The sequence below is a fragment of the Crinia signifera genome, chromosome 9 (genome assembly GCF_055691185.1).
Source record: "Crinia signifera chromosome 9, ASM5569118v1, whole genome shotgun sequence".
Lineage (NCBI taxonomy): Eukaryota > Metazoa > Chordata > Amphibia > Anura > Myobatrachidae > Crinia > Crinia signifera.
This window is the reverse complement of record NC_139225.1, coordinates 10,473,327-10,499,765: the sequence shown is the minus strand read 5'-3', so window position 1 is coordinate 10,499,765 and position 26,439 is coordinate 10,473,327. Positions and strand designations below refer to the sequence as shown.

The window sequence follows — 26,439 nt, the reverse complement described above, 5'->3', positions numbered from 1 at the left end:
GATATGGATTAGTCTATCTAAAGCAGGCATGTTCAAACTGTGGCCCTCCAGCTGTTGTGAAACTACACATCCCAACATGCCTTGCCCTAGTTTTAGCATTCCCTAATAGCAAAAGTGTGGCAAGGCATGATGGGACTTGTAGTTTAACAACATCCGGAGGGCCATAGTTTTGGACATGACTGATCTAAAACAATAGCAAACTGTTTCTATTGGCTGGATAAATCTGACTACAGGGCCGTTCTAAGGCCACGGGAGCCTGTGGCTGAATATGTTCAGGGGCTTATACTCAGGGCTATTTTTCAGTAGGCTCCAGCAGGAACTGTGGCCCTTATTCTAGTTCACTCTTTCTGACAAAATATTTCTTAGATGGACAAAACCATGTGCACTGCAGGTGAGGCAGGTGTAAAACCCCACCCAAATCTAATTATCTCTGCACAAGTAACACCTGCCTCACCTGCAGTGCACATGGTTTTGTCCATCTAAGAAATATTTTGTCAGAAAGAGTGAACTAGAATAAGGGCCACAGTTCCTGCTGGAGCCTGCACAAAAATAGCCCTGCTTATACTGAAAAGTGGAGGACCAGTGACCAGTGCTGTATGGGTGTGGCCAGTGCTATGTGGGTATGTACACGCCCCATACCATTGGCCCAACTGTTTACGTGCAAATATACAATTGTAATACAGATGTGTCCTCATACATCATTAATACAGTCATGCCAAACAGCCCCCTTGCATCTTATTGAAGAAAATGCATCTTAATTGCAACTAATTGCAATAAACTATTTGGCCTCAGCTCCACTTTACATTCCGTTAGCGCTTATTGTTCAACACCAATAGGAAATATCAACACAGGTGACCTTATACTTGCTAACTCTTGAAAAATGTCCCGGAGATTCCTGGCATTTGTGTAGTCCTCCTGAACTCCCTGGAGATAGGCCGCTGGGCCATAAATATGGGAATTGCGATAAAAAGCTCCCAGCCCTTGGCATTTGGATGTCGAAGGGTAGGTCCCTATATTAGGCAAGTATAGGTAAGCTCATTTTGTAAAGATGGTAAGCCCGGCATGGTGAGTTGGGCAAGAATCTTAATGGTCATACATTGTTATGATGCATATTTATACACAAGGACCTAGTTTATATTTGAACTAAGCATACAGTATTTAAAAAAAAAAATTGGGAGGGTTTTTTGGAAGTCAGCGAGGTGGTTAGAATTGGGTGAGAGCAATAAAATAAAGTGTGCGATCACTTTTTAAATAATAAAAGCTGGGTCTGTTTGGTGCTTCTGAGGCTGCATACTAAATGCTAAATCAAGCAAGGTTTTTAACAGTGGTAGTCTTTTCATTACCATGGCAATGGACTGAAATCTGCATTAGTTCTGATAAGGGCAAAGATTAAGGACATACACTGTAGTATAACACTAGGTAATAGGAATGCAAGGTACAGCATTATGACTATTGCTTCAGAATTCTCTCCAAAATACGAATATGTACTTGCAAGAAATCTACTAGTAATAGAATTACCATAACAATACTCTAATAATTCCCCTTTCACACCAGCCTAAAATCCTGGGAAAATTTGCCATGATTTCAACCCTGCGAGGGAGCAGGGTTGTTCTCCGGTTCAACCCGTAGTCCTGGCCGGTGTGAAAGGGGTACTCACCCGGGTCGCTGGTCCTCTGTGCGTGCGGTCAGGCTGGGGATCCAACACAGGCCGCGGGCGCAGGTGACAGGACAGGCGGCGGTTGAAGATGACGCAGCTCTCCGGCGCCCTCACTGCAGCCAGAAAGCTGCGTTATCTGCGCCGCCATCTGACCTGTCATCTGCGCCCGCCGCCTGTGTGGATCCCTGGCCTGCACCGAGGACCAGGAAAACCGTGGTGAGTACTGTCCACTGCCTCTGCCGCTCTTCTGCCACCATCCCACCTCTTGCCCGCCTCCTCCCCGCCTCCTTTCCACACCAGAATATTAAAAGGGCATTTCTGAGCAGCAACTGGGTAGTGACTGTGGGTACCCACAGTACAGATGCATCTCATGAGAGTGTCATGGTAAATTGGGGGGCATGTAGTCAGTAGCCCATGAGCCTGAAAAGGGGGCATGGTTTCCTTAAAGGGGTGTGGTTTCATGGGAACTCTGAATGACATCACTAAGGGGGCATGGTTTCCTTAAAGGGGTGTGGTTTCATGGGAACTCTGAATGACATCACTAAGGGGGCATGGTTTAGAGGTGGAATCCCCCGATAACCTCACTCTGGGGGTGTAAGGGGTTCCAGCTCTTTCTCAATCATTGGAGCTGGGTGCTGCAAACTAATAACCCATTGCAGCAACTGGTTCCTGTCACTGCAAAAGAGTCTGAATTTTGGTGTCACCTGGATGCGACACCTGGATGTGGCTCACATTTACCTTGTGACATCACTGCACGTAGCATGGCTTCCATACTTGCATCATGCATGAGGATGGACATGGGAGTAGTATGGATGGTGTAGTGGTTAGCATTACTGCCTCACAGCACTGAGGTCATGGGTTCTATCACCACCATGTGTTATATATACGGGGCAGTACGGATGGTGTAATGGTTACATTACTGCCTCACAGCACTGAGGTCATGGGTTCTATTCCCACCATGTGTTATATATACAGGGCAGTACGGATGGTGTAATGGTTACATTACTGCCTCACAGCACTGAGGTCATGGGTTCTATCCCCACCATGTGTTATATATACAGGGCAGTACGGATGGTGTAATGGTTAGCATTACTGCCTCACAGTGCTGAGGTCATGGGTTCTATCCCCACCATGTGTTATATATACGGGGCAGTACGGACGGTGTAATGGTTACATTACTGCCTCACAGCACTGAGGTCATGGGTTCTATCCCCACCATGTGTTATATATACAGGGCAGTACGGATGGTGTAATGGTTAGCATTACTGCCTCACAGCACTGAGGTCATGGGTTCTATCCCCACCATGTGTTATATATACGGGCAGTATGGATGGTGTAATGGTTAGCATTACTGCCTCACAGCACTGAGGTTATGGGTTCTATCCCCACCATGTGTTATATATGCGGGGCAGTACGGACGGTGTAATGGTTACATTACTGCCTCACAGCACTGAGGTCATGGGTTCTATCCCCACCATGTGTTATATATACGGGGCAGTACGGATGGTGTAATGGTTAGCATTACTGCCTCACAGCACTGAGGTCATGGGTTCTATCACCACCATGTGTTATATATATGAGGCAGTACGGATGGTGTAATGGTTAGCATTACCTCACAGCACTGAGGTCATGGGTTCTATCCCCACCATGTGTTATATATATGAGGCAGTACGGATGGTGTAATGGTTAGCATTACTGCCTCACAGCACTGAGGTCATGGGTTCTATCCCCACCATGTGTTATATATACGGGGCAGTACGGATGGTGTAATGGTTAGCATTACTGCCTCACAGCACTGAGGTCATGGGTTCTATTCCCACCATGTGTTATATATACGGGGCAGTACGGACGGTGTAATGGTTAGCATTACTGCCTCACAGCACTGAGGTCATGGGTTCTATTCCCACCATGTGTTATATATACAGGGCAGTACGGATGGTGTAATGGTTAGCATTACTGCCTCACAGCACTGAGGTTATGGGTTCGATTCCCACCATGTGTTATATATACGGGGCAGTACGGACGGTGTAATGGTTATAGCATTACTGCCTCACAGCACTGAGGTCATGGGTTCTATTCCCACCATGTGTTATATATACGGGGCAGTACGGATGGTGTAATGGTTAGCATTACTGCCTCACAGCACTGAGGTCATGGGTTCGATTCCCACCATGGCCCTAACTGTGCGGAGTTTGTATATTCTCCCTGTACTTGCACGGGTTTTCCAGGTACTCCGGTTTCCTCCCACATTCCAAAAATATACTGGTAGGTTAACTGGTGCCCAACAAAATGAACCCTAGAATGTCTGTGTATGTGTGTACATGTGGTAGGGAATATAGATTGTAAGCTCCACTGGGGCAGGGACTGATGTGAATGTTTAAATATTCTCTGTAAAGTGCTGCGGAATATGTGTGCGCTATATAAAAAACTGTTAATAAATAAATTAGATGGATCTTTTGCACCCAGCATTGAGTGTGTGCAAGTGCTAATACTAATAATCTTGATTGTGACCAGAGGAAATAACAGGTGGGAGAAGGGGTTAGAGGGGGAACATAAGGAAGGAGGTGCATAAAACTAGTATGTAATAACACATGTTATAATGATTTCAAATATAAAAACATTAAAAACATAAACTATTGATTAAGGCAGCAGAAAAAAATTCCCTCCTGATAAGGGCCTTTAGGGATTAAAGCGTGCGTGTGTGTTGTGAGGGGGGCAGTGTGGAACTGAGTTCCACCACCTTGCAGAGGGGTGCCAAAAACCCTACCAATTGTACTGGCTTTTCCATAATTGATGGAGGGTGGGGGGAATTAGGTGGCAAAGGGAAAGGAGTTCCACCACTGCTCCAGGACCACTTTAAGCCCTGGTTGACTTTACCTATCAACATATAATGATAATAATTGTATTTGTATGGCACTCATTGTCCAATAGGACTCAAGGCACTTTACAGTCATCAAAATCAATGTACATAAGACAGAACATGTAAGTGATACAGCAATAGACAATCCACCCAGACATAAAAAGAAAACCTTCAGCTAACAGTTATTATAATGCAGGATTGGTGTAGGCATTTTGCGGTACCAGATGAGGCAGCCATCTTGGGCGTACTGCGTAGGACTACCCTGAGTGGAATGGATTATCCCCTAGAAGAGTTGACACAAAATGGGGAGGTTGTACCACAGAGTAGGATCCCAACAAAACCATCAGGTCCATGTATTTTCATCCCCTCCACAAGTGTACCAGATGAGGCAGCCATGTTGGGGGAAATGACCAAGGTTGCACGGTGGCAGCTGTGCCATACAAGCACCCAATGCATATATGGGAAAACAGACACTTATGTAGTTGTATGATTTACCCTGCATGGAAACATCCACGTGAAGCAAATATAATATGGAACGTTACTAGCAGCGTGTCAAAGAAAGCCAATTTTTTTAAATGGTAAAATATTTTTGAGAAAGAATAGTGGCCCCTATAATGCGCTTAGGAGAGCAGCACCTCTATAGTACCCTGCTGTCAGTGAAGGTACGGGGGGGAAGGAAATAGAAAAAGAAATAGGGGTGCGCTTAATGTACCACTTAGTGGCTATACATACAATAAGTAAAAAAACGTATTTTTCATAAAAGCAGAACAGCATTTATTATAGGTTCATCCAACAGTAAAAGAATCTTTCATTTGTTCAGAATTTTTCAGAAGTGTGCCACATACACTGTGAATCCGCGTCTCAACGCGTTTCGTCCCTTAGGACTTCATCAGGGGCAGTGAGTCAATCGGAATGGATGTGGTCTTCTTTGACCAAAGAGCAGGGTTTGCATAGATCAATACATAAATGACAGTGTGGGTTTCTTCAGATTTCTAGCGGGTGTGTCTATAACCCTTTAGGGTGGATGGATGAATTTCAACACCAGCAATGGGATCACATATACAAAAAAATTAGGATATCCCTCCGTTCACAAAAGGATGCAATTTCCTTTAGGATGGGCAGAAGGACTTCGACACCAATACAAAAGAAAATTGGGTATCCCTCTGTTCATAAATAAATGCAATTTCTAAAAGCGTGTAGACCAAGTATCACAGGGTCTCCAGGAGTTAATGTGCAAATAACTGGATAGGGCACCTAGAAAACGTGTCAACCGAGTATCACGGAGTCTCCAGGAGCCTGTGTCTTTTTTGCTGGCATTACATGTTCTTTGTCTAACAAAGGTGTAGATACATCAAAACCACATTAAGGTAGACAAAGCACCTGGTGCTTGTTCGCAGGAAACCTAAAAGTGCGCTACTGCCAGAATCCCGATATGGTAGAAATCTTTGAAAAGGGAACACAGGAAAATTATTAGGAGAGATTCTTAGGGATTTCATTGGGTAAAAAAAATCATAATAGTATCAGCGTATATTGATCGTACATAAGAGCAACAGAGATTAGGTGACGCACACATCTAGTGCATGCAGCAATTAATGAGAGCTTAGAGTGGATGAAAGACAATGGGAGATTGCTAATTGATGACCAATCGGCATGCTCCAACACAGCCATGCCCCACCATCCTGTTGGACCTGGTGTGTGGTATCATATGACCAGTCATAAATGTTAGTTTTTTTTCTAAAAAGGAAAAGCTAAAAACTTGATCGAGATAGTGCATTGATTTCATATGTTTGGCGTTTGCATTAATATTCCACTTAACAGTCTGGTATGTAGGACAGAAGACAAATGCTAGTTAGAAATTGATGATATTCAGACTCTGCGAAATGCATTAGTGGTGAACTGGCCTCAGCTTTAAAGGTCTGTCTGCGGATCTTTTTATAGATAGCCTTTTGGATAGCTTGGAAAGTACTGTACCCATATCTGCTAATTATATCATTCCGCGCAGGTTTATTATTGCAGAAGAGGAGTGAAACTTTCTTCACAAATATTAAATAGCAATTTATACCGAATGCAGATGAATGTATGCATCTAGGCTATAGTAATAACGGTACTCTTTACTTAGTACGGCGCCCGTCGCGGGCATCGCGGGTACATTTATGTATGGCCGCGACGCGACCGACGCGATGCCCGCGATTTCCCATTGAAATCAATGTAAAACATGAAAATCGTGTCGGTCGCGTCGCGGCCGGCCATAAACGTACCCGCGATGCCCGCGACGCGATGCTCCCGATTTCCCATAGGAAGCAATGGTAAAAGCCGCGATGGACCCGATTTTAGTGTTAAATGCCTCAATCCACCCGATTTGGCCATAGGAATCAATGTTAAATGGGCTACAGAGCCCATTAACCCTTAAATGTCCCCCCAAATTTTTAACGCCACCCCACGATCCACGCCAACCCGAAGCGTGGCGAGCGCAGCGAGCCCGCGAGGGGCGGCGGTACGCGTCCTCCGACCTTTTCATGCCCTACTATCCACGTCGGCGTGGTGTGAGAATAGAATAGTGTGGCGAGCGCAGCGAGCCACCGAGCCCGAAGCGTGGCGAGCGCAGCGAGCCCCGCGAGGGGACGCGGATACCTTCACAGTTATACGCGTCCCCTCGCGGGCTTCACAGGTGTCCGTGGCGACCCGGACATCTGTGAAGCCCGCGAGGGGACGCGTCTACCTGTGAAGGTATCCGCGTCCCCTCGCGGGGCTCGCTGCGCTCGCCACGCTTCGGGCTCGGTGGCTCGCTGCGCTCGCCACACTATTCTATTCTCACACCACGCCGACGTGGATAGTAGGGCATGAAAAGGTCGGAGGACGCGTACCGCCGCCCCTCGCGGGCTCGCTGCGCTCGCCACGCTTCGGGTTGGCGTGGATCGTGGGGTGGCGTCAAAAATTGGGGGGGACATTTAAGGGTTAATTGGGCCTAATTCAGGGTTAATATGGCCAAATCGGGTCAATTGAGCCATTTAACAGTGAAATCGCGGTCAATCAGCTTTTTTAACATTGTTCCCTATGGGAAAATCGCGGTGATCGCGGTCATCGCGGGCATCGCGACCATCCAATTTTACCCGCGATGCCCGCGATGACCGCGATCACCGCGATTTTTACCCGCGATGACCACGATTTTGATCGTTGGCGCCCTTCTAGGTAAAGAGTACCGTAATAACTTATAGTAGTAACTTTGTGACTTACCTATTTAATAGAATGCATTTAAGGACAATGGCGATTTACGTCAGAATGTACATGACAAAGAGCCTAATATCAGCATTTAGTTCCATGCAGCAACTGCAAGGACATATGTGATCATGGGGTAAAGGCAAACACATACATGGGATACAATCATAGCGTTACAGTGAGACAAGTCTGTATAAGGACCACATTCTGGATATGGGGCATTTTCAGCATCTCACTGTATGACGTATAAGACTAGATCAATCAATAGGATGATCAGGCTGCAGCCAGGAGCACTGAATCCTGGGTGGGGTGCATAATAGAAGCTGCGACTATACGTACTACTGGACGGGGGTGCAGATTCCATGCATATGGCATGGAAACAGCCTCCCAAAAATGGCCGCCACCTTCTAGGACAGTGTTTTTCAACCACTGTACCGTGGCACACTAGTGTGCCTTGAGCTGTTGTTAAGTGCGCCACCAGATCTAGAGATGCCCACACCAGTTACAGCAACCACCAGTTCAACTGTTACTTACTGGTCTCTTCTTTTCATGTAAAGGACCAATGTATTTTATTTTTGTTACCTGTGGGGACCAGTGTGATTGTTTTTTATATGGGAGCCAATAGGTTTGTTTTTTTTTTTCCTGTGGGAGCCAATGTGTTTTGCCCTGTGGGGATCTCATGGTGTGCCTTGGAAATTTTAAAATCTTATTTAGTGTGGCGCAAGGTAAACAGGTTGAAAATCACTGTTCTAGGAGATAGATGATAGAGGTCCGTCTAGACCTCCAGCATCTGTCATGGGAAGGCAGCGTGCCCAGTGCTTCCCAGAAGTGTGGATTCTGGAAGCATTGGTGTGATTTGAGCAGTAACCTCCTGGCAAGGAGCGGGTAAACCCCCTGGAAATGAGACTATAACCCCATGAAAATGAACAGGAACCCCCCCCCTGGCAACAAGTATGAAACCCCCTGGCAATGAGCAAGTAACCCCAGGCAATGAGCAAGTAACCCCAGGCAACAAGCAAGTAACCACTGGCAACTAGCACAAAACCCCTGGCATCAAGCACGTAATTCCTGGCAACGAGCATGTAGGTAAGAAAAATCATAATGAATGGATTGGGGGGGGGGGGGCACTTCTGTATTAATCTAGGGAGCTGGAACCCTTAATCAGGACCTGATGATGGAAAGAGGGCGACTACGGAAGGTCCGCAGGCTGGAAGGCTCATCTGAACAGAAAATTCATTTCTAAATAAAGATTTTGTAAGCTAGGTCTGATTACTTTGGGAGAAGAAAAGATACCTTGCGAGCGACCTAATTATTATGTAATATATATCTGAGGTTAAGACAAAGATTTGTCTACTGAATGTTTTGTGCCAAAGACCGCACAGCATAATGGGATCCCTCTGCCCCCTCCTATATCTCATTTCTGTTCACCCTTCCTCCTGCACCGTACGCACCTCTCTTCTAGAACTCGCTATCTTGCCAAGTCAGACTTTCTGTGAGTCGCTGCAGCTTTTCACATTCACCGAAATATTGCAAATAACTTATGATCATCTTTCACTTTGATCATAGCATACCAGCATCGGAACAATTTTACTAATTAATACCTGCGCTGATGATGTTTAGACTTCTAGATTTTTGAGCCGGAGGTCCAAATGCGAATATGTGGCCATCGGCCTCTGTCTGCACAATGGCAGATAATAGCGGAGGATTCTTGGGATTTTTTTCCAGTAATCTTTGTAAAAAAAGAAAAAAAAATGCCCAAAGCTTCTATAAACAAGGTCATCTGTTGATGGCATTGCCTAGTGGGCACAAGCTTGTTGCTAACAGTCACATTACAGCCCCATAGAATGCTAAAGGAACCTCTGTGCCAGAGGACTGCTGCTGGTATCTATGACCCTAACCCTTATCTCACCCTGCAGCCTAACTTTCATGCTCTCGCCTGAAGCCTAACCTGCTGGCATTCTGAAAATGTCAACATGTTGACTGCAGACATTTTATCAGTGTTGACACCACATTGTGGTGCTGACATTATGCGGTAAAATGTATTAAAGCTTAAAATAAAAAGAGGAAATGTTTCCGACAGTAACCAATCAGATTCTATCATTTCTTTGTTGCATCGGTAGAAAATGATAGACAGAATGTGATTGATTATGCGCAACATCACATTTTTTCATTTTTAGAAGCTTTAGTAAATGTATTCATATGATCAGGGCAGCCGAGAGGTGTGCCGGGCCCCGGTAAAATTCTGGAGGTGTGGCCTAAGCGGGGGAGGTGTGGCCACCTTCCACGCTTAGGCCACGCCTCTAAATGTTTTAAGGGGGTGAAAAAACTCTAAAGTCCCCCCTCAACAGCAGCAGCACACACCAACAGCATGTGCTGTGCAGACAGCAGGCTCAGCATGACCTCTCACATTGTCAGTGCCACATGCTGCACATGGCGTAACTATAGCACCGCAGCCCCCGCCACCGCGGGGGGGCGCTGTGCATGTGGGGGCGCCGGGGGCTGCGGTGCTATAGTTACACACACCCCCCCCCCCCCCAATCCCCCGCAGACTTACCTATCTCGCTGGTCCCGGCGGCTCCGTCCTTCTGCTGAGGACCACCACAAAATGGCCGCCCCCATATAGCACACAGTTCTGAAACTGTCTGCTGTATGGGGGCGGCCATTTTGTGGTGGTCCTCAGCAGAAGAGGAACGGAGCCGCCGGGACCAGCGCGATAGGTAAGGCTGCAGGGGATTGGGGGGGTTTGCATGGGCGGCGGGGCGGCGGGGGATTGGGGGTGTTTGGCGGGGCGGTGGCGGGGGGGGCACCCCCCCTAACGGCGGGGAGCACCCAAAACTTAGTTACGCCACTGTGTAGAGATGTGTGCTGCTGCTGCCCGGGAGGGGGGGAGGGGGAGGGGGTTAGACCAGGGCCCAACTGGGCCCCTCCAGCAAGCCCGGGCCCGGGTAATTAGTACCCGCCCCCTTTCTCGGCTGCCCTGCATATGATTTGTTAACCTTTTTGACAATATATCCTTCTTAATCTATTGATTCATACAGAGAACCTGACTTACATTTTGGAGACGAAAAAAAAAAAAAGATTTCCAATTCTTCCCCCCTGGGGCTAATTAGAAAATGTCATCATGGGGGTTTTGATTAGGCTTTATGAAAGACTGAACTTGATGGACCTGTGTTTTCATTCAACCTTACTAACTGTTTAACATTTGAGCACAGTTTATTAGTACAGCCTCATCAGCGCGAGGGAGAACTATACACGCAGTGTACAATCACATTCTGCAGTGTTCATCCAGGCAGAAGATTCAAGCATCTGCCTCACATGATACTGCTCTACTAGCAAGAAATCAGTTATGTTTAACGGCTGCTGTAGAGCGTCAGATTTCATTTTCACTGGTGTTTCTTGCATTCTACGCAGGAAAACAGAGGAGATCTTTTGGCCGCGACACACGGCTTACGGAACTTATAGTAGTTTAATGGCTCAAAACGGGACACTATAGAACAGGGGTGGCCAACCGGTCAGAGGTAAAGAGCCGAAAAATATCGGTAGTCAAGCTAAAGAGCCGACATCATGCGCGCGCCGAAGGCGAAAGCACCAAAAAAGGGGCGTAGTCTATTTTGACCCCTTGGGTGGGTGTGATACAAATATGTCTCCAATAGTGCAGTGCCATATATACATATGCCCCAAATAGTGCCAGATACACATATGCCCCCCACACGGTGCCAGGTATGCCCCTACGGTGCCAGAAAGGTGGTATGCCCCCACAGGGCCAAAAAGCTGGTATGCCCCCACAGTGCCACAAACTGCTATGCCCCCACAGTGCCACAAACTGCTATGCCCCCACAGTGCCACAAACTGCTATGCCCCCACAGTGCCACAAACTGCTATGCCCCCACAGTGCCACAAACTGCTATGCCCCCACAGTGCCACAAACTGCTATGCCCCCACAGTGCAAATTTCCCAGCAGCAACACTCACCATTGTTGCTGCTGCTGCCGGGCAGGGAGAGGACAGTCTGGCGTCCCCCTGCAGTCCTGTCATGTCACTGAGGGGAGGAGAGCACAGCACAGGACACTGCGCATCTCCTTCCCCCTCACTTCCCTGTGACTGGGCCGTCCACCAATCAAAGCTCGCTGGCCGGCTCCTGATTGGCTGCTGGCCTGCGAGCTCTAATTAGCGGACGGCCCAGTCACAAGGATGCACAGTAAGGGGTAGGAGAGATGCGCAATGCGCACTCTCCTCCCCTCAGAAGGAGAAGGGATTCAGGGAACCAGGAGCAGGGGGTACTGGGACGGACGGTGGGCGGCGGGCAGCAGTGGGAGCAGGAGCCACACTTTACAAGAGGGAGAGCCGCATGAGGCTCAAGAGCCACGGGTTGGCCACCACTGCTATAGAATAATATATGACAATCTTACAATTCAATTTTTCACCCCCCCCCCCCCCAAAAAAAAACCAAAGTTGGTCGCACCTTTCAGTGCGCTGCTATTCATGTTAGCTACTGTGAGTTTCAATGAAAACTAATCATGATAATTTGACAAAAATGAATGATGCATCCCATCTCATTAATCTGCTGTAGGAGGGCAACGGTATGCTTTGAAGTTTGTACAAACAGCTGTGTGTTATCTCTATGCATTTTATGTGCGATTGAAATATTAACAGTTTGTACAATCATTTCATTGTCTTCACAAATTCAAAACTTTTTAAGGCAAATGTGGGTCACACAAGGACAGTAATATCCTTTTGACTTCACCAAAATAACCCAGGTTATAAGAAGGGTTAAACCCGGGTCGCCTTCTGTATAGTGAGCGACCCAGGTTTAATGTGAATGCGCCGGGCACAGGATCGTGATCCCGGGTCAGCTCCCGTTCCCACATCTGGATTCAGCAGAAAGGAACAGGTGAGCCCCCCGCCCCGCATTACAAACACCGCCGGCCCGCCTCACCCCCCGTATTACAGCCGCCGCCCCGCCTCCCCCCCACATTACAGCCGCCGCCCCGCCCCCCGCCCTCCCCCCGCATTACACACGCCGCCTACCCCCCTCCCAATTACATATGCCGCCACCAGCAAACCCCTCCCCCCCCCCCCCCCCCCGCATCACATATACGCTGCACCACCTCCAGAACACCACCCCTCCACCCGGGGCTGCTGCAAGTTTTCGTCCCGGGTTGGATTGTAGTCCCAATCCACCCCTGCACACTTAATCTCTAATGGGAACCAATTAACCTACAGTACTAGTATATTTTTGCAATGTAGGAGGAAACCGGAAAAACCAAAGGAAACCCAGGCAAATATTGGGACAACATATAAACTCCACACAGAGCCGTGGTGGGAAAACACTGTAAATATCATTACTATACAATGTGATCAATTACACTAAAGTACTGGAACACAGTTTTAACTTATTAACCCAGAATCATAAGCATAAAAATCATTATCATAAATCTTCTTGAGCTGACCTAAATCCATTCGTAATCTAGATGAATTCTGTAACTCAACTACAGGATCATATTTTTGATGTCACGCTTTATATAATTGTAATACAACGTACTGCTACATGAAAAACATATTCTTTTTTTGTACATACATGCTAAAGATTAGATATTTGTAAAATAATATCAACCCTTTCAGTGCCAAGTGAATTTGTCAAAAATAGGTGTGAAAATTGCCAAGCAAACATTTGTATTCATCACAATGACCGGTCATGATCACCTTATATAGGAAATGCCATTTTTTTCTTCACAACATTTTTCATTTGAATTTATATAACAAACGTGAGGGAAGCCGGCATTTTTTGCGGATATTTTGAACACCTCTCACTGGGCAGTTGTCCCTCAAACGGTTAAAGCATATAAGTAGCAATCATTTTAATTGTTGGTTTTCAAAAATAATAATCATGGATCCGATCATGAAAAGATGAAGATGAAGATACATTTTTAAGTACTAGCAACTTACAGGTTACAACCATTATATAGTTAAGTGATCATGCAGCATTGACAGTAGGTAGTTTTACAGTCAATAAAACAAGTGGTACAGTATAATGGCCTTTGAAGATACAGTAAAACTATGAACACCAAATTGTGTAATACAGAGCCTACTTTACCTTATGTAATCCACAACGGGAGAACCCCCTAGTGAAGGGTTAATGAAGCATGAAATATATGTTATTCTTGTAGTTAAAGTTCACTGATGAGATTGACAAACAATTTCATATCACTTAAGAATTTATCATGGGGGTCTGCACAGAGGAATTCTGTCACTGCGAGCTACCATCTGCTAGGTGTATTTCCCACACACAACAGACGCAAAACACATATCTGTTTTTGTCTCTCTTTCTTGTGACACCTGAGGTGTAGTTTAACATTTCATGATGCAAACCCTTTTATCAAGATGTCTTGCTAAAGGAGTTTGCACCCTAAAATGTTGATCCACACCTCAGGAGGGGTTGGGATCGTTTGGTCGACAAGCATTAGGTCAACACCGTTAGATCGACATGGGGAAAGGTCGACATGTTTCTAGGTCGACATGGGTCAAGGTCGACATGGGTCTAGGTCGACATGGGTTTAGGTCCACAGGTCAATAGGTTGACACAAGCATTAGATCAACAGTGACTAGGTTGACAGTCAAAAAGGTCGACATGGAGTTTTTCACTGTTTTTTTTACCCGGATGTCGACACAGTCGACATGGACACAGTTTCCAGTGCACCGTATCCCCTCGCATCGCTCTCTTCGCTTGCAATTCTTCAGACACGGTGCCTCGCTGTGCTCGCCACACTCTTTCTTTCTCCAACCACACCCTAGTGGATGGTAGGGCATGAAATACCACCTGTCGGCACATGTCGGCTCAAAAAACTGTAAAAAAAACCCATGTCGACCTTTTGACTGTTGACCTAATGCTTGTGTCGACCAAATGACCTGTATATCTAAATCCATGTCTACCTAGACCCATGTCGACTTTGACCTATGTCGACCTATCCCCATGTCGACCTAACGGTGTCGACACAATGCTTGTCGACCAACATGCTGTAGACCCAATGACCGTATACCCTCAGGAGACATTGTGAGTTTGTTCCTGTACCCAGGCATGCCCAAACTATGGCCCTCCAGCTGTCATGAAACTACACATCCCAGCATGCCTTGCCATACTTTTAGCATTCCCTAATAGCAAAACTGTGGCAAGGCATGATGGGACTTGTAGTTTCACAACAGCTGGAGGGCCATGTATGCTGTACACCAGTGGTGGCCAACCTGTGGCTCTAGAGCCTCATGCGGCTCTTCCCCTTGTAAAGTGCGGCTCCTGCTCCCACTGCTGCCTGCCTGCCTGAATCCCTTCTCCTTCTGAGGGGAGGAGAGCGCGCATTGCGCATCTCTCCTACCCCTTACTGTGCATCCTTGTGACTGGGCCGTCCGCCAATCAGAGCTCGTGGGCCAGCAGCCAATCAGGAGCCGGCCAGTGAGCTTTGATTGGTGGGCAGCCCAGTCACAGGGAAGTGAGGGGGAAGGAGACGTGCGGTGTGCTGTGCTCTCCTCCCATCGTGACATGACAGGAGGACTGCAGGGGGACACCAGTCTGTCCTCTCCCCACCTGGCAGCAGCAACAACGGTGAGTGTTGCTGCTGGGAAATTTGCACTTTGGGGGCATAGCAGTTTGTGGCACTGTGGGGGCATAGCAGTTTGTGGCACTGTGGGGGCATAGCAGTTTGTGGCACTGTGGGGGCATACCAGCTTTTTGGCACTGTGGGGGCATACCCGGCACTGTGTAGTGCATACCTGGCACCGTTGGGGGCATATGTGTATCTGCACTATTGGAGGCATATTTGTATCACACCCACCCAAGGGGTCAAAATAGGCTACGCCCCTTTTTTTGGCGCATGCGCCTTCGGCGCACGCATGATGTCGGCTCTTTAGCTTGACTACCGATATTTTCGGCTCTTTACCTCTGACCGGTTGGCCACCCCTGCTGTACACAGTCCTAGTGTGCCATCCTAAATACACGGTTTCTACATAAGACGTCTATGGTATGAGAGCCAGGCAAGCTGCATTGGGCATATATATAAATATATATCAGGATGACCTTTAAAATTGTTTTGGAAAGCTGAACTTTAAGTTCACTGAAAGCTGAACTTTAAGTTCATTTGGTAATTAAATGACATATTTAGACATAGTAGCAGATAGTGTGTATCCTTTTTGACATTCTACATAATTAACAATTATTATTCCGGGGGCTATTCAATTACAGACCCTTTTCCTTGCATGGTAAATTACCAGCTAAAGAGCATTAACCCATAGAATACGGGATAGGTACCAAAAGGTATGGGTTAACGTGTTTGCAGTACCCATTATGGGCTCATGCAGAAATTAGCATTCATTTATTAATTAACCGTCTGCTTGATGATTGGGGTTGCCGCAGCCTCTAATTGAATAGCTGCAGCAGATCACTTAAGCGTGGCTAATTGAATACAACCCTAAGACTTGTACTGCACTGGAATCCTAAGTATCTGTGGAGTTGGAGAAAAGTCAAGAGATAAAGTACCAACTGGCTACTGAAATTTTTCAAAAACAGTTGGCAGTTTCAAACTTATTGGTCAGTTCATTATCTCTCTCCCCTTTGTCTCTCTCCAAGGCTCAGTACACAGCCCCTAGTATGTTAGAGGTCCATGGGAAGATTGACATTGGCAAGTTTTCTTATTGAGTTGTTGCTTCAAGAAAAAACGTTGAGGGTATATTGAAAGAAAAGAATACTGAAAACTACGCTAAAAAGGCAATTTGCCCTTGGTGAACCTTCTTGACCACACTAGACTTCTGTACATTCAATTTTATTGTGGTATTGCACACCATCGGGACTACTGGAGAATACGGGCAGAAGGACTCCTCATGTTTATCCTCATTAACACCAAAACTGATTCTTCGTGAATTCTGCAGAGCCATTATCGAGATTTTCAAAGTTTTGCTCAATTTGCTTATTTATTTTCAGCTCTCTGCATTGCAAAAACTATTTCCATGCCTGACTAGACAGCACAGCAAGCGTTAGCCCTCTCCTGGAGGTGTGGCAGACAGCTCGTGCACACTGTTATCCCTCTGGGACTGAGTTTATTTTCCTGATCTCCACGATTTCTGATCTTCCAAAATAAATTTGCCAAAAATACTGTCCGTGAAGAGGAAAGCGTATACTATTTATACTGCACCTGTTCCATTCGGAAATATGTGATGTTTGCTGTATTTTTGCAAACTTAGTTCAATTTCAAAAACTCTGCATTTTAACAATAATGTTGGCAATCCAAGTTGAGCGATGGCCATGTTAGTCATGGTAGAAATATAAGATACCCTTTAGGCCAGGCAAGTCCAAACTATGGCCCTCCAGCTGTTGTGAAACTACACATCCCAGCATGCCTTGCCATAGTTTTAGCATTCCCTAATAGCAAAACTGTGGCAAGGCATGATGGGACTTGTAGTTTCACAACAGCTGGAGGGCCATCGTTTGGACATGCCTGCTTTAGTCTCTTCTAAGTTTTTTACATGATCAAGGTTTAAGAACCTAACGTTGAATCAATTCCCCATTTTCTATCCTAGAGGTAAGTAAATTATATTTCCCTGTAGCTCCCACTTATTAATTTTAGTAGATAGAAGATATTGAGTTTTCTATCAGACACTGTGGGCGGGATGTATTGAAGTCTGAGTCTGGGGCTGTGTGGGATGCCAGCCGAACCATGCCTTGTAAATGATTGCTTCTTTAAAAAAAAGGCTGAGTTCTGCTGGCTTCACGCACAGCCGCCATACTCGGACTTCAATACATCCCGCCCCTTATGTCAGACACTACAATGTAGCCATAGGTAAGCTGAAAACCCACAGGGGCCACATTGGTTGGACTTCTAACCTTCAAAAGGGCCACACATTACCCTTAATCTCAACACAAAACGTACCAATACATTTAATCAAATTACATCTACAGTATCTGTAACAACATATTAGCAGGTATTTAAAGACGCTATAACAAACATGAAATTAAGCATGAAGGAGCTGAGGTCTGAAATTGAATATTCAAAGGTAACTAAGGCGGTTATTTTGGTTCAGTCTTTCTGACAAATTCCTTCTTACGAAACCATGTGCACTGCAGGTGGGGTAGATGTTATTTGTGCAGAGAGAGTTAAATTTGTGTGGGGTTTTTCTTCAAAGTGAGATCTATATTGCAGTGTAGAAATAAGCAATCAGTATTTTCCCTGCACAGAAACAAAACAACTCACCCAAATCTAATTCTCTCTGCACATGTTACATCTGCCCCCCTGCAGTGCACATGGTTTTGTCCATCTAAGAAGGAATTTGTCAGAAAGAGTGAACTAGAATAACCCCCTATATGCTCCAAGAGCTACTTATTTCCCATTATTGCTCGAATGCAGCGGCTCCCAAACTGTGTACTGTGGCACCCTGGGGTGCTTTGAGACACTTGCAGATGTGCCTTGGATTGTTGGACCAGGACCAGTTAAACTTATTTATAGTTAATGTAATAGGCTAATCCAATGCTGATGGCTGGAAGTCATATCAAATGTAATATTTATTTTCAACTGTTGGCCTAGGTGGGCCGTGAAAAAAAATCTGATACTCAAGTGCACCATACAGTAGTTCAAAAAAGTTTATGTGCCAATTTTCTTAACCAACAGAATAAAAAAAATGTTTATGAACCACTGCTCCAAGGCGGAGATGCATTAAGCATTAGTGGAGAAGTTGGCCAGTGGAGAAGTTGCCCCTAGCAACCAATCAGCTGGCTATCATTTTATAGAATGAACCTGATTAAATCTTACCTCAAGCTAATTGTTGGCTTTCCCCACCGGTTTAGCTCTCCACTCTTTCCAGCACTTCATCTATCCCCCTTAAATCTAACATGAAAGCTTCCAGTTATTGGCTACATATCAGATTGCAATCAGAAATTGATAAGTTTAATAGTGGCGTAACTATAAATTTAGCTCCCCCTGCCAAAAAATTTGTGCCGTACCTCCCCTAGTCCCTCCTCCCCCCCTTCTTCAGTAAAACATGACAATGGTAGACTGGTTACCTGGTTTGTGCGCCAACATGTATAGTGCTACAGCTCCCCAGGAGTGATGTGCACCCATGCGGCATCACAGGGACAACATCCCGTTCACAGCGCTGACATACTGTAGCCTTCCATCACCAGGGGATACTAGCGGAAGTGTGTGTGATGGCACCGGCAACCCCCAGGCACAGAGGAGGCAAGGTGACTGGGGAGGGGCTGTCACCTATGGTACGCAGCTACAGTACACAGCCACCGCCACCCACTACTACTGAGCTACTGAGTGACAGCAAACTGTGTATTTGTACAGGACAGCAGGTATTTTTTTAGTGCGCATCAAGACCACTGGCTCCCCCAAGCCACAGCTGGGGCTGCCACAACATAGTTACGCCACTGATACAAATACTGTGAAAGTAAAAAAAAAAAAACAGATAATGTAAAATGGGGCTCTGACTATTAATATTATTACTGCTATAAGTATCTTCTACTGTATATTATGCTGAAAGGTATTTCAGTGTTCAATCATACAAATAAATTGTACTTAAGTCATTGGGAATCAATGGGAAAGCATATACAAAAGAATCCCTTTGTTAGATAAAGATTGCGACGATGTCCTCTAAAAGCAGTATCAAAAATGAGCAATCGTTGCCTTTTGTGACTAAACCCCTTCACTAAATCTTCCTGAAATAATGATACAGTATATTAAAGAATGTACAGAAAGCAGAAAGGGATATGCACATGGCGGTAGAGATACACAAGGCATTGTGCACAAGGAACCCAACGCACACTATTTCCTATGACCAGATCATCCCAGAACTGAGAGAACACAACTTATTGAAAATCTACTCTGCAGTCACACAGCGTTCTTACTCACAAGAAGACTAATGTATTCTGCAAATAATTAGAAAAAAAAAAATCTTTAGTTACCAGGTGAACAGTCGTGCAACACGCAAAGTAATATTCTTTAATAGCACAAGGATACGAGGTAATTGTATTTGGCAGCCTTTTGTAATACACTGAGCTAATTTCATAACCACCTCCTCCCTACTGTGTCCCTGATTCTAGTGTTTTCACAAAGTAAAGATTGATGAGGATTGGCTGACCAGGAGACGTATATTAGTTATACTGCCTATTTACTTTGACCTTGCATTTTATTGATATCGATTTTTCATGCTTGCTTCAATACACCCTCTAACACATAGCGAGAATTGGAAAAGGGGTTCACTTCATTTTGTATGCTTAGCCGGTCATCACGTTGAATAATTATATGTATAACAGCTTCGTTGGGGCTTAAATCAGGTTTATATTTTATTCACAAGTTTTTTCCGCATTTTTAACGTAACTCCGCTTTTCAGCAAAGGGTTAACGAAGACTATAATGCAATTATCTTCTCCGCCAATACCCGTCTCGCACAGTATCGGACAGTAGGGATCAATGCATTGATCTCTATTGTGCTTTATTCAGCATGCGTAAAAACGTTAAAAAACACCGATAATAATTTGCTTCCATAACGCCATTTCTGATTACCATTAAAGAAAATCCTTAAATCTCACGAAAAATTAAGGGACGGAGGGAATTTTTTCTATCAGTCCCTGCAGGGTCTTGATACAAGCGGCAAATGTACAGTATGTCCTGTTCCGGCCTCCCAAAAGGGTCTAAATTGATTAAAATATGTGCATACAGAAGGCTTATATTAATCTAGATACATTTATTAGTTATGTGGTTTAGACATAATATTTCATAATTAAAATGCACTACGGGCCAGATGTATCAAGCTTCAAAAAGTTATAAAATGGAGAGTGATAAACAAATAGCCAATCAGCTCCTACCTACCACGTCACAGGCTGGGTTTGAAAAATGACTGGTATCAGCTGATTGGCTGATTGTTTATCACTCTCCAATTTATCACTTTTGAAGCTTGATACATCTGACCCTTAAAAGAGATGTATATGGACTAAAATGAAGCCTTTGTACACATTTTAATCAATTTAGACATTTTTGGGAGGCACTGGCGCTGGGCATACACTTGGCACTTGTCACACCGCAGACTTAATGCGAATAGGATACTCTTTGCATTGTTAAGTATGTGTATGCACAGAAGCAGAAATAGAAGATTTCCAAAAACAACCCTTCTAGGACTCTGCGGTAACAGCGTCATACCGGAACCGCTGTTCCTTCAATGATTTTTAAATAAATTACAGTGAAAAAAACTGAAAAAAAACTATTGTGTTGATATTGCCCAGTAATATTCTGGACACTACCGAGATTTTTGTTGAATTAAGCAGTTGGTATGACTAGGCCTAGGCCAATAGAAATACCCTTATGGTTCTCCGCTATATAAAATTGAACGATACCCAGCCATTAACAAGTATTAGTTTTTGGGGTGTGGCCAATGTGTTATATGCACTATATTATATACTATCACTACAAAAAGCACATAGTATTCTCTTACGACATAGTACACATAAAATGCCCCCATCCCTAGCTTATGCCTTTCAAAAATATGCCCAGCGCTACAGTCACACAGACTTCTTGTGTTACGTATTACATGACTTTTATCGCATGAAGAATAAGAGATACAGTACGTGGACACATCTGTACTTGCTAGTAACCTATGTTCAGTGATGGTAAGGAAGAAATGTTTTATAACTAAATGAATCTCACATATGATCACTGGTAAGCCATAAATGGGTAAATACCTGTCATTGGCACTGCCCGTTGGTTTGGCTTACATTATAATATAACCTCAGACAATACTTCATTCGGAAATTCGCTAAACCATAAATTATTTATTTATTAACAGTTTCTTATATAGCGCAGCAAATTCCGCAGCGCTTTACAACTGGAAACAGCGACAAACGAACTGGGTAGTACAGACAGTCCAAATGGTAGGAGGGCCCTGCTCGCAATCTTACAATCTACGTAAGTGAACTTGTCACAACCAAAGGACGAGTCCACCCCAAAATAAAATTGTTAACACCCACAGAAACCTCATGGGGGATGCGGTCATTAGGTCTACAAGCATTAGACTGACAGTTACTCGCTCGACCCATGAAATAGGTTCACATGTATTTGGTTGACATGGTCATTAGGTCGACGCAAACATTAGATCAGCATGAAAAAAGGTTGACATGGGATTTTTCAATTTAAAAAAAAAAGGTGTTTTTTTCATTCTATCCAATAGAATGAGAATATAATAGTGTGCCGATCGTAGCGAGGCACCGTGCCTGAAGCTTGGCGAGTGCAGCGAGCCATTCGAGGGGAAGCGGTACACTTATACGGTGTCTATGTCGACTAATAAAGCATGAAAAATCTATGTCGACCATTTCCATTTATACATCATGCTTGTGTCAACCTTATGACCATGTCCACCTAATGTCGACCATTTCCATTTATACATCATGCTTGTGTCAACCTTATGACCATGTCCACCTAATGTCGACCTAGTGACTGTTGACCGATAGTCTATTGGAGGCAATGGGGGAAATTTACTAAGATGTGTATTCTACTTCACATGTGATGTTGCTATGGGCAATGTGTGTCCAGCCCTTGCTGAGTCTATTGGAGGCAATGTGTGTCCAGCCCTTGCTGAGTCTATTGGAGGCAATGTGTGTCCAGCCCTTGCTGAGTCTATTGGAGGCAATGTGTGTCCAGCCCTTGCTGAGTCTATTGGAGGCAATGTGTGTCCAGCCCTTGCTGAGTCTATTGGAGGCAATGTGTGTCCAGCTCTTACTGAGTCTGTTGGAGGCAATGTGTGTCCAGCTCTTGCTGAGTGTGTTGGGGGCAATGTGTCTCCAGCTCTTGCTGAGTCTGTTGGAGGCAATGTGTGTCCAGCTCTTGTCCATATCGGCGCTGCTATCAAAATTATAGCAGGCCGAATGTATGAACGGTCAGCATCGCTGACCGTTCCGCACGAAGCCTGCTTTGGCTTCGCCAGCATCAGGCTGGCGAAGCCCTATCTAAACAGCAGGGACAGCGCTGTCCCTGCTGTTAGGTCTGGGCTGCGCTGGGGATCTCGCGTGAACAGCGAGATCCCGCGCATGCCCAGTGCGGCCGGCCGGGACACACGAGATAGCGCATCAGTATTAACTGATGCGCTATCTCCAGAAAGGGACATCGCCGGAGGGGGGAGGTAACGCTCCCCCGCTTCGGCAGACAAGATGTTAATACATCTTGTCGATGTCCCTTCCTGCTTCGCCTCGCTATTGAGGCGAAGCAGGAAGTATCATAGCGGCGCGATAAGCGCTGCTATGATACATCTGCCCCAATGTGTGTCCAGCTCTTGCTGAGTCTGTTGGAGGCAATGTGTGTCCAGCTCTTGCTGAGTCTGTTTGAGGCAATGTGTGTCCAGCTCTTGCTGAGTCTGTTGGAGGCAATGTATGTCCAGCCCTTGCTGAGTCTATTAATTGCCTCCAACTCTTGCTGAGTCTGTTGGAGGCAATGTGTGTCCAGCCCTTGCTAAATCTATTGGAGGCAATGTGTCTCCAGCTCTTGCTGAGTCTGTTGGAGGCAATGTGTCTCCAGCTCTTGCTGAGTCTATTGGAGGCAATGTGTGTCCAGCTCTTGCTGAGTCTGTTTGAGGCAATGTGTGTCCAGCTCTTGCTGAGTCTGTTTGAGGCAATGTGTGTCCAGCTCTTGCTGAGTCTGTTTGAGGCAATGTGTGTCCAGCCCTTGCTGAGTCTGTTGGAGGCAATGTGTGTCCAGCTCTTGCTGAGTCTGTTGGAGGCAATGTGTGTCCAGCCCTTGCTGAGTCTATTGATTGCCTCCAGCTCTTGCTGAGTCTATTGGAGGCAATGTGTGTCCAGCTCTTGCTGAGTCTGTTGGAGGCAATGTGTGTCCAGCCAGCTTGTAAACCAGGGGATAACAGACACATTTGATGTGTTACATACAGTATATTGCCTTCCCATGCCCAAAACAAAGTTTTGTAGTTTCGAGCACAATTGCCCTTCATTTAACATTTCCAACATAATCATCGTCATCCTCACTGTGCACTGTGCCAGTTTAAAAAAAAAATTCTTGTTTTTCTTATGTATTTATATTTTTATAATTTTCTCTATTTGTATGCAAACAGAGATGTGATGGACAACCTATGCCAAGACAGCTTTGGGAAATAAAATTATAAAGGAACCTGGAAAAAGTAAATGTATTTTCAGTTATTTAAGCACACCGTTGCAGTTCTGTGTGGGTAGTATTGCAACACTGCAATCCTTATCAGCACCAGTATTTTCAATGTCAGGCAACACAATATGCTACACAATCTCAGAATTCCTCTAACCTATAATAGTTGGCTACAATCATTGCATTGGAAACTCTATAGACCAAGCTGAGGACTTTAATGAGCACAAAGAACAAATCTCGTATTGCTAACAATGTAAAGAGCTCCTAGATCTTTGGGGAGTATATTATTCGCAGATAGAACTGATCACACATCATACATAACATGGTCAGCAGCAGCCAGTGCTGGATGCTGTCATTAACCTCTATGGTTTCCAACACAGAGGTCACGTCCCAAATTAATACACATCCAGTGGTCCAGGCCCATCCAGCAGCCCAATTGCACCTATTCTACCCGCTCATCCTCCCTGCATTTCCATAGCAGCTGCGAGCACGTTCCCCCATCTGAGTGCAGGGACCGGAGCTGCAGGACCAGGGACAGCTCCGTCTCACAGCACAGCACATAGCAGACAGAGCAGAGGCATCGCCATAGGTTATGTGACTTGCACAGCAAGGAATGCAACATACAATATCTGCAAGCATGTGTCATACGTGTTCTTGTGTCCCTGCATGTCACTGCATTCGTGCCTGGGAGGTGTAGGAGTGTGGGCACGTATGAGCTGTGGGGGCTCACATGTTAATTTGATTGCACTCATTCCAAATGCGTTGGTATAAATGTGCACACGTGTATGGTCTGGATTTATTATCATCATCTGTCGTGCGAACGCTTAACGTTGCCCAGTGTTTAATCAGAGGGTAATGATGGTACTGTTAATTAAAGTAAGTGTGTGTGTGTGTGTGTGTGTGTGTGTGTGTGTGTGTGTGTGTGTGTGTGTTCCTATGCTGGTGGTGGTAGTAGCAGGTAGGTTATTAAGCATTTGCCTGTAGGTGTCTGTGCTGTAGACGTGTGTGCCTGCTTGGTGGCTCTGCATTAGCTTCCCTGCATTGCCTGTTTATGCATGAATATATATATATATATATATATATATATATATATATATATATATACATACATGTGCTAAGCATGTCCATCTACCCCCAGCCTCCAATGGTAAAGCTGTACAGTACTTGCCTGCTGTCAGTGTGCCTCTCTGGCAAAGAATAGGTATCCAAGTGCAGTTAATATCCGAGGTAGGTACCTCTGGCTGCTGTTAACATGCTGATGCTGATGCTGATGCTGCTGCGGATGCTGACTGTGTAATCTTGGATTGTCAGCAGTCCTTGTCATACTCAGACAGAAAACAACCTTCCTTTCTAGAGATCCCAAGCATTAAAAAAAGGCAGTGGTTATTGAACGTGCTGGCTATTTTCCTCCTTGTACTTATGCAGACAAGATGAGGACTGGAGCTGGAAAAAAGAGAGGGGCTGTGTAGGGGGGATGGGAGATGGGATGTAATGAATGAGGAAAGAGCTGGGAGGAGTTGGCTGCACAGATCTGATTTTTTTTTAGCCTTATATCCTGTGAGATTCGGGAGCAGGAGGCAGAATTGAGGTGGGACATGATAAAGGCAAACTGAACCCAGGCTTCATTGCCAGAACATGTGTCATGGATAGGAGAAGACAGAGGAGTCAGGATCTAGAGAGAGAATATTCACATACTGTAGTAAAGTGGGGCTGAGGGGGTACTGAGAGACCAGAAGACAGGGGGCATCATTACAGGCTATAGCAGAGATGGAAACATGGCTTCAGAGGAAAAGAGGTAGGCAGAGATGAGACATGATGCTCACATGGGCTCTTAGAATGAGGTGCACTACAGTATATATGTGCATGTATACTGTACTGTATATGTATACTATTATATCATAAGTAGCATAGCACCTTGCATGCCAACACAATAGAAATTAATTTAATTTCATGTGCACTGGCCTCTGTGCTACAAGTGTCCTTTTACAATGAGTCTAGAGATGTGATGTGCTGCCTGTTCTCTGGGGAACTGGGACACAAGGAATCCCTGAGCGCCGCTGGGTCCTAAAGCCTCCGGATCCTCTCCTGCTATAGACACTGCTGCTGCAGTAAGACCTGGCTTATCTCAGATGGCTGACATTCTGAAATAGGAGGGGTGTTCACTTGAAACAGCGCTCCACGCATACACCAGTAATGACACCAGCAGGTATATTTGCATAGTTGATAACAGTTTTGTATTTCCAGGGATAAACACATCTTTAAAAACAAAAAAAAAATTCCTGGCAAATACTTCCATCCTCATTCTGCAAACCTGCACAGGCACAGCACAGGCACAGCACAGGCACAGCACACGACCTGGTCTGCTGTGTCCTGAATGCAAAGATGTGTTGGTGTCTATATCCATGAACAATTAGGAGAGGGGAAATAAAATAGCATTATAATTATAGCCAGGTGTCCTGTCATTCACCAGTCATAGTGCCTCATATTAGTGCACAGAATATGGTATCATATGACCGCCAACTACCAATCATGGCAATTGTATTCAAGTGTATTTGGTGGCATTTGCAGCCTGAGC

The 26,439-nt window shown here is 45.3% G+C and overlaps 1 protein-coding gene across 2 annotated transcripts in view; it reads right to left on the bottom strand.

Moving 5' to 3' along the window:
- Positions 1–25,367, bottom strand: part of BRINP1 (BMP/retinoic acid inducible neural specific 1) — a 214,928-nt gene extending 189,561 nt beyond the window's left edge. The window contains exon 1 of one of the 2 annotated variants that reach the window (XM_083161031.1): positions 25,033–25,367. The gene's annotated coding sequence lies outside the window, so the exon portion shown is untranslated. The remainder of the gene's footprint in view (positions 1–25,032) is intronic. The other variant, XM_083161030.1, reaches the window with a different exon arrangement.
- Positions 25,368–26,439: the final 1,072 nt, after the last annotated feature.